At 42.6% G+C, this 14,537-nt stretch overlaps 1 protein-coding gene across 7 annotated transcripts in view; it reads right to left on the reverse strand.

Annotated features, from left to right (window-relative positions):
- Positions 1-9,127, reverse strand: part of lrrc7 (leucine rich repeat containing 7) — a 190,825-nt gene extending 181,698 nt beyond the window's left edge. For all 7 annotated transcript variants that reach the window (XM_064935349.1, XM_064935353.1, XM_064935350.1 and 4 more), the window contains exon 1: positions 8,853-9,127. The gene's annotated coding sequence lies outside the window, so the exon portion shown is untranslated. The remainder of the gene's footprint in view (positions 1-8,852) is intronic.
- Positions 9,128-14,537: the final 5,410 nt, after the last annotated feature.

Here is a 14,537-nt window from a genome sequence, read left to right on the forward strand (position 1 = left end):
TTTGTGTCTTTAGAATACTAAGGCATAAACTTTTTAGACAATAACAGATGGTAAGACGATAATTCAATAAAACTAACAGTTTTACTGACACATAAACTCAGAAAACGAGAAAACTATCATTCAAGGTCAACATCTAGCTACGGTATTGCATCTCAGTCCTTCATGTCTTATTATAACCAAGGTCAGAGCCAATGAAACCAGTCTTAAGAAGAAAGCTGACACATTGTCCTCCTCATACTTTGCATTGTTACAGACTTCTTGATCATTTTTTTACTATGTATGTGTCTCTCTTTCTCCAGATAGCAGATAACCAGATGATTGCTTCTTCTTCTCGGCTAGTTGCCGGATCTACTGGCTCTCTCCAATGACTTTGAAGAACAAAAACAATCCAAAGATGTGACCTTCTCCAGGAGAACCATCATACCCTCCAAGGCATGGATATCATCCCTCAGAATAACTGGAGGTTTAATTCACATACTGCCAAGTTAGCACACATTCTTTTGGTTCAGGAATGACATAAAAATGATCAAAGCTTGGATAAAATGAAAGTGGAAACTAAGGATACCTGAGTGAAACATCAATTTATACTCAATACACTGGACAAAAAATGCATTGCTTGAAAAGCGACAGTGATTTTAAGAGCAATGTCTGTTATCTATGCACTGGCTCGGTTCTTTCAGATGAAAGTATTCTGTTGTGGGCTGAGGTTGAGAGAAGTTGAGAAAATCTATGCTTGATAGCTTGAAAGAAGAATCAACCAAAACAAAACAAAATATCATGTTTCCGTAGCAATGCATTCACCTGAGAAACCTGCCACCGTTTGTTGCATTAGAACAGAAGGAGTGTATAACTGAACTCACGAATCATTAGCTTCCAAAAGAGTCTGTGTTGGTTGCCGTGCAACCTAGGTCTATATCATAATAAAGGCAAGGATAACTTGACTGGGGGAAGGTCACGAATACACCGAGAGCGTAAGTATAAGGCTTTCCTCAAAAATATATATTTATTTGTTGTGAGGATAAAGGCATGAACATCAGATAATATTGCATCCAGAGCAGTGAGAGAGCGATAACCGATGGCTCTTCATTTATTACAGTGGTCAAAAAGAAAGGCTTGGTGCTGAGAGGGTCAATTTGACATTGAGCCAATCTCACTAGAACAAATCTTTAATTTACTCCCCACCACCTCAGCAACAAACCCCAATTCCACCCAGCAGAGGAGGAAAGGTCCGCAGGACAAAAAACCAAATCTCTCTGAGCCAGAGGGCGCAACTCCATTCCATAGTCCGTCTGGTGGATAGAACCCAAGGCTATTGGAACAGAGGAGAAACCAGAGAATGAAGTTTCTCAGGAAACAGTGAAAAGAGCCTTTTCCACAACAAGATTATGCTGTTGTCTTTATGTTTGTTCCCATAACATGGCTGAGGTACAAGCAGTGTACAGCAATAATGCCCGAATATAAAACATTCCAGTTCTCTGTCTAAGTCATTATTGACAAGGAAGTAATATGATAGCATTTAGCATGACTTAAATAACCTCATTAATGGATTTCAGATTTTAGTAATTGGGCCATATAGATCTCAACAGCCACCCTAATACTGTACACTCCTTAGGGCATTAATGGAAAACATGAATATTTATACATTTCATAAGGCTAATATCAAAACATGTTTAATACATGAAATGAAAAATGGACATCCATTATTTGCAGAGGTATCAGGGAATGATATTGACCTGCACTGCTTGAAGATGAGATTGTATTACATACTACCACCAGTGCTTTTTTCAGCACACAGAATAATTGGCCCTATTTTATTTCATGATTTGTTTTTGCATTAGGAAAAGGTTCATTTGATTTGATTGGCCATTTAGGTTATTTATTATATGTTATTTGAAAGGTCTTACGTTTATATGTCGGTGTTCGCCAATGTCATGTAAATATCCATGAATCCCGCTCATCTTCTGCGCCTGTCACACCCTGATCTGTTTCACCTGTCTTGTGATTGTCTCCACCCCCGCCAGGTGTTGCTTTGTATCCCTGGTGTATATATCCCTATGTTTCCTGTCTCTCTGTGCCAGTTCTTCTTAAATATTTTTCAAGTCAACCAGCGTTTTTCCCATACTCCTGTTTCGATTCTCTTTTGCTAGTCCTCCCGGTTTCTGACCCTTGCTTGTTTTCTGGACTCCGTACCCGCCTGCCTGACCATCCTGCCTGCCCTGACCTCGAGCCTGCCTGCCACTCTGTACCCACTGGACACTGAACTGGTTTTGACCTTTTGCCTGTCCACGACCATTCTCTTGCCTCCCCCTTTTGGATTGTTTAATAAATATCAAGACTCAAACCATCTGCCTCCCGTGTCTGCATCTGGGTCTCGCTTTGTGCGCTTATAGTACAAACTGGCCATGATAGACCCAACAGACTTGGACCAGCTCCGCCACACTGTCTCCTTGCAGGGAGCCACCATTGGGACGCATGAAGAGTTACTACAGGACCTTTTGGAATTGCTTCGTTCCCTGATGGAATGCCATGACCAAGGGTTTAAGGCTATGATGGAGGAAATCAGGGAGTTAGCTCATAGGCAGCCTAACACCTCTGAGAACACCCAACCACCCAGTAACTTTTTCCCTATTAGTGGTGAGTTTGTACAGCCGACCCCGGCTCCCCGAGAACCCTGCTTACTACCTCCGGAGCGATATTCTGGGGATCATGGTACCTGCCAGGGTTTTCTTTCTCAGTGCTCTCTTATTTTTGAGCTACAGCCATCTTTGTTTCTTTTGGACTGATCGAAGATAGCATCTTTTATTACGCTAATGTCAGGAAGGGAGCTATTCTGGGCTACGCCAGTCTGGGAGCAACAATCTGACATTTGTCGTCATCTGAAGGATTTCATGACATTTCATGACAAAGATGAGGAAGGTGTTCGAATCTCTGGTATCCGGGAGAAAGGCGGCCTGAAAACTTCTTGAATTACGTCAAGACTCCTGTAGTGTGGCAGACTACGCTAATCCCTTTCTCACATTTTCCGCCGAGAGTGCCTGAAATCCGGTGTCTCTTTTCAATACCTTTCTTCATGGATTATCTGGGGTGGTAAAAGATTACCGGTGGACCTCATCTCCCTCATCCCACTCACCATTAGAATTGATGGACGTCTAAGGGAACGCAGGAGTGAGAGGAGGTCTGGCCTAGGTCACACTCGTTCATCCGCAGAGGCTCGCTCACCTTCGAAGGAACTCCCTGAAGGCTGTTTTTCTGAGAGGATCGGAAGCCACCCGAGCTCCCTCAAGAGTCATCGGCGACGGGTGAGTCCGGAACCTGTGCAACTGGGCAGAGCTAGGTTATCGCCTAGGGAATGTTCACATAGGTTAAGTTCCAACTGTTGTCTGTACTGTGGGGCTGTGGGACATTATATAGCCACCTGCACAGTTAAGATACCTATTTATGTAGTAGGTACAAGTACACTGGTGAACCAGGCTGGGAATCCTCTACATCCCATCAACCTCACTCCTTTTTTTGTGATACCGCTGTGGGGAGACCAGTCTAAATCTCTCCGGGTGTTTATTGACTCTGGTGTGCATGAGATTTTTATGGGCGCTACCCTAGTTTCTGAATTAGGTATCCCAACTCAACTCCTCTCTGTTCCCATGGACACTAGAGCACTGGACGGCCGCTCCATTGGTAGAGTTACCTACAGTACTGTTCCTGTTAATCTGCGGGTTTCAGGAAATCACAGTGAGGCTATACAGCTTCTCCTCATTGAGTCTCCCCATGTTCCTGTTTAGGGATTTTCTTGGCTCAACAAACACATCCCCATTATTGATTGGACCACAAGTTCAATACTGGGATGGAGTCCGTTCTGCCATTCCGATTGCCTCAAAGCAGCGCAGCATTCCTCGAGACGGCCTCCTCAGGGCTTAAGTCAAGTCTTGGATTTCTCTGCCGTCTCCACAGAGTACCACAACTTCCTGGAGGTCTTCAGCAAGGCACAGGCTACTTCTCTTCCCCCGCACCGTCCTTATGATAGTGCCATTGATCTCCTCCCAGGCACCACACCACTTCATGGTAGGCTATATTCTCTATCCTGGCTGGAGACCAAGGACATGGAGGAGTACATAGAGGACTCTCTAGCTACCATCTGTCTGCATCCCCTGCAGGTGCAGGATTTTTCTTTGTGGAGAGGAACGACAAGACCCTCTGTCCGTGCATTGACTACCGGGGTCTAAATTACATTACGGTTAAGAATTGTTACCCCCTACCACTCTTCTCCTCCGTTTTCAAACTTCTCCAGGGTGCCACCATTTTTTCCAAGCTGGACCTTCAGAATGCATACCACCTGGTTTGGATATACGAAGGAGATGAGTGGAAGACAGTATTCAACACAGCCAGTGGACATTATGAGTACCAGGTCATGCCGTTTGGACTCCCCAATGCCCACTCTGTCTTCCAGGCACAGGTAAACGATGTGCTCCGGGATTGTTAAACTGTTTTGTGTTTGTCTACCTTGATAACACCCTGTTTTTTTTCCCTGTCTGCCCAAGAACATGTTCTTCATGTCAGACAGGTCCTTCAGCGCTTCCTGGAGAACCAATTGTTCATGAAAGCCGAGAAGTGAGATCCACCGCTCTACAAACTCCTTTCTGGGATATGTCATCGCTGAGGAAATTGGCTAGATGGATTCTGGAAAGGTGAAAGCAGTGGAGGATTGGCCTCAACCTTCGTCAAGGGTGCAGTTGCAATATTTCCTGGGTTTTGCTAACTTCTACCACCGTTTAATTCAGGGTTACAGCACCCTGGCGGCCCCCCTCTCTGCACTCAACTCTCCCAAGGTACCGTTCACATGGCCTCCAGCTGTCGACAAAGCCTTTGTGGACCTGAAGCATCGGTTCACAACAGCTCCAAACCTCATCCATCTGGATCCATCCCGTAAATTTGTGGTAGAGGTTGATGCTTCTGATGTTGGAGTGGGGGCCATCCTGTCCCAGCAATCTGCCTAGGACCAAAAGCTTCATTCCTGTCCCATCGTCTCAATCCTGCAGAGAGGAACTACGATGTAGGTAACCGAGAACTCCTGGCGGTGAGATGGCGTTGGAAGAGTGGAGGCACTGGCTGGAAGGAGCAGAACAGCTATTCCTGGTCTGGACCAACCATGAAAATATTGAATATCTCCATACAGCAAAGCGGTTTAACTCCAGGCAGGCCCGGTGGGCTCTCCTGTTTACAAGATTTAACTTCACCATTTCCTACCGCCCAGGGTCCAAGAATGTGAAGCCTGACACCCTCTCCCGCCTATACAGTTCCTTTGCCAAACCCTCAGTCTCCAAAACCATTCTCCCTACCTCATGCCTTGCAGCCTCACTGGGTTGGTGTATTGAGACCCTTGTTTGCAAGGCACAACGTTCCCAGCCTGGACCTGAAGGGGGCCTGGCTAACCAGCTGTTTGTCCCTAACTCAGTCCGGTCCTGAAATGAGCTCATTCCTCCAGGCTGACCTGTCATTCCGGTTTCCGCCGTACCCTAGCATTCCTCTGACAACATTTCTGGTGGCACACAGGACTCTCCCCTTTTGAGTGTTGCATGGAGTATCAACCTCCACTCTACCCAGAACAAGAACCGTAAGTCAACGTACCCTCGGCCCAGATGTTTGTCCGCCGCTGTCAACATACCTGGAGAAGAGCTCGGGTAGCACTTCTCAAGACCAACTCCAGGTATCGTCGACAAACGGACCGCCGGCTGGACTCCAGCTCCCCGTTACCGCATTGGGCAGAGGATATGGTTGTCCACACGGGACCTGCCCCTTCGGGTAGAGTGCAAACTGTCCCCTCATTTCATTGGTCCGTTTCCCATCTCTAGAGTCCATAGTTCCACTGCTGTCCATCTCTTGTTACCCCGGACCCTCCGCATTCATCCTACATTTCATATGTCTAGGATTAAGCCCGTGTCTCACAGTCCTTTGTCTTCTGTCCCCAGGGCCCCACCCCTCCCCGTGTCATTGATGGCCATCCGGCATACAGGTTGTAACATCTCCTGGGTGTTCAAACATGGGGCAGGGGTTTCCAGTATCTGGTTAACTGGGAGGGTTACTGCCTGGGGGAGAGGTGCTGGGTTCCCACTGGAGACATCCTGGATCCAGCCCTCATCGCCGACTTCCACCGCCGTGATTTGTTTCACCTTGTGATTGTCTCCACCCCCTCCAGGTGTTGCTTATTATCCCTGTGTTTCCTGTCTCTCTGTGGCAATTCGTCTTGTGTATTTTTCAAGTCAACCATAGTTTTTCCCGCACTCCTGTTTTTGCCCCTTGCCTGTTTTCTGGACTCTGTACCCGCCTGCATGACCATTCTGCCTGCCCTGACCTCGTGCCTGCCTGCCACTCTGTACCTCCTGGACTCCCCCTTTTGGATTGTTCAATAAATATCAAGACTCAAACCATCTGGGCCTTGCCTTGTTTCCTTATAGCGCCTGTAAATATATCTGCATTTTGCACCTGACTCGTGATTCTTCGCAGTCCCTGATAAGACCACCTAGGGTCCACTATCTTACACATTGGTACCTGCTTTAATCGCTGACAGATTTTCCAAATAAGGGTCAGTTTCTCAGGTTTAAAAAAGATGCCATATCATGTTCAGTGACCAACTAGGCTACTACCAATGTAATTAGCAAAACAACCTGTATTACCAGATTTTGTTTCATTGGTATAATTCTATCCACTGCCTTTTGATTTGTGCTCTGGCCTGTAAGTGATATCTTAGCCTCAGTAACCCCATAGGACCCAGGCAAGCTGGCAATGACATGGAGGACCGCTCTCCCTAGAAGAAAATAGCTTAGGTCAGCTAGCGTCAAACAGAAGGTTCTTCTGGAGAAATACATTTCTTACATGGGCAAAAAGTTATAGCAAACTTTTTAGAGAATCATTGGTATTCGGCTGAGTGCTTGGGTTGGGTATTCCATAGCAACTATTTTCTTCTGGTAGCAATTGGCTAAAGAGAGCTGAGTGTAAAATGGATGCTCAGTGTGAGTTTGAGGCATGAAGTCCATTCAATAGAGGAGGTATGTGTACTCAAGTCTCAACTGTACTAGTATAAAAGTACTAGTGATAGTTAAGAAAGTGGCCAAACGCAAACCATACACAAAATGGATGACATTAGATGACTAAGTAGTTTCCAATCAATCCTTTGATAACCTTAGCCTACTTGAACACAGCCTGATAATATATGCCGTTTAGCAGAAGCTTTTATCCAAAGCGACTTAGTCATGTGTGCATACATTTTACATATGGGTGCTGCTGATGAATTCTATTATTTTGTTTCCCTCATATTCTCCCTCATTACTCAGTCTCTTTGATGTTAGGCATCAGCAGCTTTACACAGCTCTGTGAATGGTGTTTTTAGAGAGTCAGCATGGATGGACTTGGCATAGTGGGGATGAGGGAAAGTCTGTATAGGCATGCACTCCAGTATTAGCCTAGGAGACACAGCTCAGGGCACATAAGCAAAGCTATCTAAAGAGCTTATGGTGATATGTTCACATGCAACAATGTAACCTGCAATGTAACCAATGCAAACCGCCCTTTCACAATGGATGACAGCACTCATATGCAACATAAGTGTTGCTGGAGCTTTGAATTAAACTAGTGTAATTCGTAGTAGTGCAGCCTGGTCTCAGAGCACTTTGTATTATTTTGTATGTAAATACGACAGTCCATTTAGTTGTTACATTTCGTATGGTATGAATTAATTTGTGGATGTCCATCCCGCATTTCGTATGATATGTTACAAATTAAACTGAACAAAATATAAATGCAACATGCAACAATTTCTTAGATTTTATTGAGTTACAGTTCATATAAGGAAATTAGTCAATTGAAATACATTAATTAGGCCCTAATCTATGGATTTCACATGACTGGACAGGGGTGCAGCCATCGGTGGGCCTGGGAAGGCATAGACCCACCCACTTGGGAGCCAAGCCCAGCCAATCAGAATGAGTTTTTCCCCACAAAAGGGCTTTATTACAGACAGAAATACTCCTCCAACATTCAAATCTCTGGCAACAGCTCTGGTGGACATTCCTGCAGTCAGCATGCCAATTGCACGCTCCCTCAAAACTTGATACATCGGTGGTATTATGTTGGGTTAAAAAACTGCACATTTTAGAGTGGCCTTTTATTGTCCCCAACACAAGGTGCACCTGTGTAATGATCATGCTGTTTAATCAGCTTCTTGATATGCCACACCTGTCAGGTGGATGGATTATATTGACAAAGGATAAACTGCTCACTAACAGGGATATAAACAAATTTTGAGAGAAATATGCATATGGAAAATTTCCGGGATCTTTTATTTCAGCTCATGAAACATGGTACCAGCACTTTATATGCTGCATTTATATTTTTGTCCAGTGTACAATTCGTATTACATGTTACAAATTTGCAAACGATGCCCGCCCATCCACCCCAACCAACCACCCTACTTTCGTTTTTGCCTTAAGTAACCATCTGTCTTATATAACCATACCAAACATCATATCATACTATTTTTTGCATCCCCGATTTTCGTTTACTTTGTTACGTTTAGTATATGAAACCAGGCTGAGTAGTGGTATCCTTGTATACAGTAGTAGACTATATGTTACAGTAAATATTGAAAATAAAAAAAACTGAGCCAAGATACTCACTTTAGTAAATACAAGGGTTTACCTGCAAATACGTTTTTGCCTAATTCGGTAGGCGTAGTTTATCCTCCACAATGCAGATACAGTAGGTTATAGCACTCACTGGACCAGTACAGTTTACATGATGTAACGAGCCTCCTGCGCAGCATAAAGAACATGCACATGCATAACACTTAAAAAAATACCTACCGTATTGAGCAGGTCGTACATTTTGATTAAACCTTCACAAGGTCACAACAAATGCAGTCGTTTTCCCTCGGTCAAATCCTCTAGTTTACGAATTAGTCACGTTCTTAATTAAACTTGCACAAATTCTTCCTTTCGGGGTAGTGATGGTCGGAGTAAATGTAGGTATGTGGTATAGCTACTTCCTCGAATGTTGTTTTGATTTCTCAATCATTTATCTACTTAGATATTTCGCTTGCATATAATAGCAGCCTTTTATAACACTTGCTGCGATGGGCACAGCATGCGCTGCGCTACAGACCTACAATGTCAATCAAACAGGTTTATTGGCAATTGGAGCGCCCACCCCTACACAACGCGGATTGGCTCATATGTTTGATTGACATGAATTTTAACATAACTGCGCCGATGTTCATAAACTGGAAGCCAGATTGTGAACTCACAGGGTGCAGGCTGTTGATACAGATGGTTACATTCCCTATTTATGATGACATCTATCCTCAATGATGCAGACCTTTTCTGAGCAATACATTTTTTTATCACCTCAAGGAGTTGGGAAAAATATATTTGTTTTATATCTATCGAGGCCTTTAGAGTGTGTTATATGATTTACACAAAACAATATAATCAATGATGTGAGTTTATTACAGTCCGAAATGTGCACATAATCTGTAATTACACTGTACTTACATGGGTATTATTACAGTGTTAAAATGGTATTGTCAAGAATACACTGAATAAAGATAGGCTATTCCAGACCCAACCCAGGTATCCCCATGTGACAGACCAACAGTACAGCACCCTGAAACATAAGTCTATTCAAACATAAATGTTCACATAGTGACATACTATAAAATAACACAAGCTCATTTCATAATCCACAAGCATGGGATCAGTAGGCCTGGAAGAATCTCATCGAAGAACAAAGACTAGACCTATGTCACATGAAGGAACTGATACAACTTTTATTCAGAGAATTCCATCAAGAATGTTGCCTTCAGAAATCTATAAAGACATTTCTTCTGAATAGAATTGCATGTCCCTTGTGAAAAATGCCATCATAATCACTCCCCTCCAAATCGTCCCTCTCCTATGTAATAATCGAAAGGCCCATATCTATGCTGTGAATATGAAGTGGAGGGTGATTGGTAGGAGGTTATCTGACTTCAGAGGTTTACTGTTTTATTTTACAGTTGCTTAGCAACAGACTGATATGTGGTAAGTGGAGAAGCAATGTGATAAAAACTGTTAACAGCTGATGGTCTTTAGTCCTTGACTCCAAGCCGGTTTGAAATGTTTCTATGAACTCAGAATTTTGAATATTTCAAGAACCTCTGAATATGAATTGTGACTTATATACCAAATAATTGATGGTTACTAACTTACTTTTCAATGTTGCACCTTTAGAAGAGAGATGCATGCATGGTGTACTCATTAGATACATGCTATTCAATCAAAACATTAACTACTGTATCATATACTTATGTATTACACGCCCCTCCTCACTCACCGCAGCCAAAGCTTTCATTTAAAACACAATTTGAGGGCCACACTTGTAGTTTATATGAGACCATAATCATCCACTGCTGGCCAAGAGCTAATGCACAGTGATCCTCGTTTAAATGATTTGTAACACATCCTCATGCTATGTCTCCTCTGCCTTTACATCACCTTCACTTAGGTCCATGTATGACATATAGCTCTCTTACTGCAATAGACGTTACTCTGCAGATCTAGATCACTGCTAAAGAGGGTCTGGTGGTGGCTTGTTGGGGATGGTTGCAGTGAGTAATATATGCAAAACATATTAGCTGCAGAGCATGGCAAGAGTACAAACAGATCTGGGTCAAGCATGGAGTATGAAACTAAAGCATCAATGCATCCTACAGGCTATACATTACTCATACACAATAATGGGCTTAGTACGTCTGCATCTTGGACAATGTGACTAGTGTATAGCAGAAGCTTTTAGATACAACGTGTTGTCTCAACAGGGTTGGGGAGTAACGAGTTACATGTAATCCATTACATGTAAGGGATTACAAAAAACGGTATCTGTAAGCCGTTATATTACGGGAAAAAATATTGTAATCATATTACAGATACTTTTGAAACACTAGATGATTACTTTGAAGATTACTTTTAAATTCAGAAAGGATGTTTGACACTTCTCTATTTTCTCAATGACATTCAAATCAGCATTGAAAAAAGGCACAAGTTCCAGTTTGTTCCATCTGAGTTAGTCTGACCCCAAGTCAGAGACCACTATCATGACACACCAAATGTGTTTGATGGATCGCGGGAAAGAGCAGGAATAGGCTTTTGTAGGCTACGGTCCAAGCTATGTCTTCCAATGGTGCGACTGCTGTCGGTATCCAAAGATTATCCAACTTGAAAAAAAGCTTGGAGGTAAGGATGGCAGCAGTAATGTAGTCTACAGCAATACGGATAGCACTTATTATTGATATTTACATAGCGCATTGATGTGAATCATATTTTACCTGAAACGCACAAGGCACTCTACACCGACAATTAATCCACAGATAAAAGGCTTCTTCTTTGGACTTTATATGGCAGTTGGCAACCAACTTTAAGAGGCATTACCACTACCAACTGCATTGGAGTGTGGACCTCAGTTCATCTTTCAATCAACCACATGTGTATATGCTCCTAAAAACGAATGAGGAGATGGGAGAGGCGGGACTTGCAGCGCGTCAAGCGTCACAAATAGAACCATGTTCTATTTTAGTGCCTGGCAATGCAGATGCTCGTTGACCCACGCGAGCAGTCTAGGTGCAATAATTGAATAACATGTATGTGTACATTTATTTTGCAATGCTCGCGCACGTGATGCGAGCTGTGTGGTCAGCATCTTACGGATTGTGGTTGCTGTGGATGGCTGTTCACAAATCTATATTTGAATTTGAACCCCATAATGGTTGAATTCAAGATGTTTAAACTGCCTATAAATCATTGATTTTTGAACCAGTGGACAGCTAGTGAAAAATGTGCTCTTGTAACAACTGCATAGTGTGGATCCCAGCCTACGGAATAAAAGTGGGACTTTTATTGCTCATCTAATTGATGCTGATAAATAAAATCCATAGACCTAATGGACACATGCTCAAACTCACACACTTTTGATAGACTTAAAGGGGCCATCTGTAGTTGCTACATCCTTTTTGGACTTACAAATGATATATATTAATGTAAAGATATTTTAATCGTACTACTATATGTAGTAGAAAATGATGGGTTAGAAGAAGCCTACAAAACCAACCCATAAAGTAAAATGTAACATCCATGTATGGCCAGCTATGTAAACTTTAACATTGATTTATCCTGCAATGTTGTTCAATTGGTAACATACATTTTTGTCTTCCTCTAATGCCTCTTATTGGGAAAGTAATATAAAAGTAACTGAATGTAATCAGATTACGTTACTGAGTTTGGGTAAATCCCAAAGTTACATTACTGATTACAATTTTGGACAGGTAAATAGTAACTGTAACTGATTACATTTAGAAAGTAACCTCTCCAACCCTTGTCTCAAGTTGTGCAATTCTTCAAAGATTTGAGATTTGAGTTGCATGTGTAAAAGACACAGAAACTAGTTTAGTGTTTTTGTTTTCCTATTACTGTTGGACAATGCAACACCCGTCTATTCATTTTTGATCATTTCTTACAATCAGTCCAGACATTAGCAAATCTGAAGCACTACCCTAAACCTTTTCATCATGTGTATCTAACCTCCCTCCTTTAACTTTTCATATTTTGTGTCACAGCATTGCCTAATTGGATAACACAATGCAGGAGGTGTTAAGAGGCTACTGACAAACTGAAATGGTACACCCACACAGACAGTGTGATGAAGAAGGCAGAACAGAGCCTCTTCAACCTCAGGAGGCTGAAGAAATTTGGCTTGGCACCTAAAACCCTCACCAACTTTTACAGACACCCAATTGAGAGCATCCTGTCGGGCTATATCACCGCCTGATATGGCACCTGCACTGCCCGTAACTGCAGGGTTCTCCAGAGGGTGGTGCGGTCTGCCCAACGCCTCACCGGAGGCAAACAACCTGCCCTCCAGGACACCTACAACACCCGATGTCACAGGAAGGCAACAAAAAAAAGTTAATCAATGACAACAACCACCCGAGCTACGGCCTTTTCACCCCGCTATCATCCAGAAGGCGAGGTCAGTACAGGTGCATCAAAGCTGGGACTGAGAGACTAAAAAACAGCTTCTATCTCAAGGCCATCAGACTGAAAAATAGCCATCAGTAGCACATTAGAGGCTGTTGCCCTATATACATAGACTTGAAATCACTGGTCACTTTAATAATGGAACATAAGTCACTTTAATAATGTTTACATATTTTGCATTACTCATCTCATATGTATATACTGTATTCTATTCTACTGTATCTAAGTCTATACCGCTCTGACATTGATTGTCCACATACTCATATATTCTTAATTCCATTCCATTACTTTAGATTTGTGTGTATTGTGTGTATTGTGAGACATTACTTGTTAGATATTACTGCATTGTCGGAGCTAGAAACACAAGCATTTCACTACACCCGCAATAACATCTGCTAAACACGTGTATGTGATTTGAAAACCATGTCCATTTAATATCACTGTTTCCTCTGTGCTAGGTGTATTTAAAAAAAAAACAATATATGCATTGGTTTATTCGTCATTAGAACATTGTGGAAGCAAAGTTCAGAAACCTTCTCAAAGAAACAAAAGGAGAGGCCCTTATTAGATGATTTACAGACAGTGTTGCTATCCAGCTGTGTCCCACTGTAATTCAACTCACCCAGGTCTTTTATTATACAAAGTAGAGCCACTTGCTCTGTTTTCACACCCATCTGTCAAACTCACCGTCCTCACCGTTAGCCATCATCATATTGTTTTTTGAAGGTTTTACAAAGATCCATGCTATAAGAAACCCTTATCAAAATACCCAAATTACACATTGTTATCCTGATATTACACAAGGGGAAGGAGATTATGTGGTTTTATACACGTGATTACAGTTGTTATTCCCACACGACAGTTCTCTGCTGTGTTACTACCTTTCCCATGCCCTGCGGAAAGGTACATCAATAATTAAGTATAGCTGAATATGATTAGACTCCAGGTTTAAGTTATGGAATAATATTAATGTTGGTGAATAAGGGAGGACTTGTCTACGGGAACCAGCATATACTATTCTGTGGAGTAGGTTGATCCTGCGGATGGATTAATGGGATGAATGAGTGTGTGGAACAATGAGCCCAGGGCAGGCAGTAACCCCGGACAGTGGAGGCCCTTGGTGATGAGATGATAGTATTAGAGCTTCCTGTCCTGCAGAGCTCAGCAGGGGGGACTGTGTGTACTGAAGCTGCATCCTCCTCCTCTGAAGATCTGAGCAGAAACCACACTAGTTTGCTTCCTTCTGTCAGCTTCCCCAAAAAAACTAATTTTCTTCCCTCTTTCAAACCTGGAGTTTTCATTTTCATTTCAATATTTAGGACCATTTGCACAATTTAGTCACGAGCGTTTAATGAACATCTTTGTTGTAGACCGTTTAGAAGACTAAAAACTCCATCACAAAGTTTGATGCCAATCACATCAAAGAACAGTACATGCCTGTTCATGAATGGCTACTTTCCCTCTCATGAATGGCTATAATCC

This window comes from Oncorhynchus masou, chromosome 24 (genome assembly GCF_036934945.1).
Source record: "Oncorhynchus masou masou isolate Uvic2021 chromosome 24, UVic_Omas_1.1, whole genome shotgun sequence".
NCBI classification, from domain to species: domain Eukaryota; kingdom Metazoa; phylum Chordata; class Actinopteri; order Salmoniformes; family Salmonidae; genus Oncorhynchus; species Oncorhynchus masou.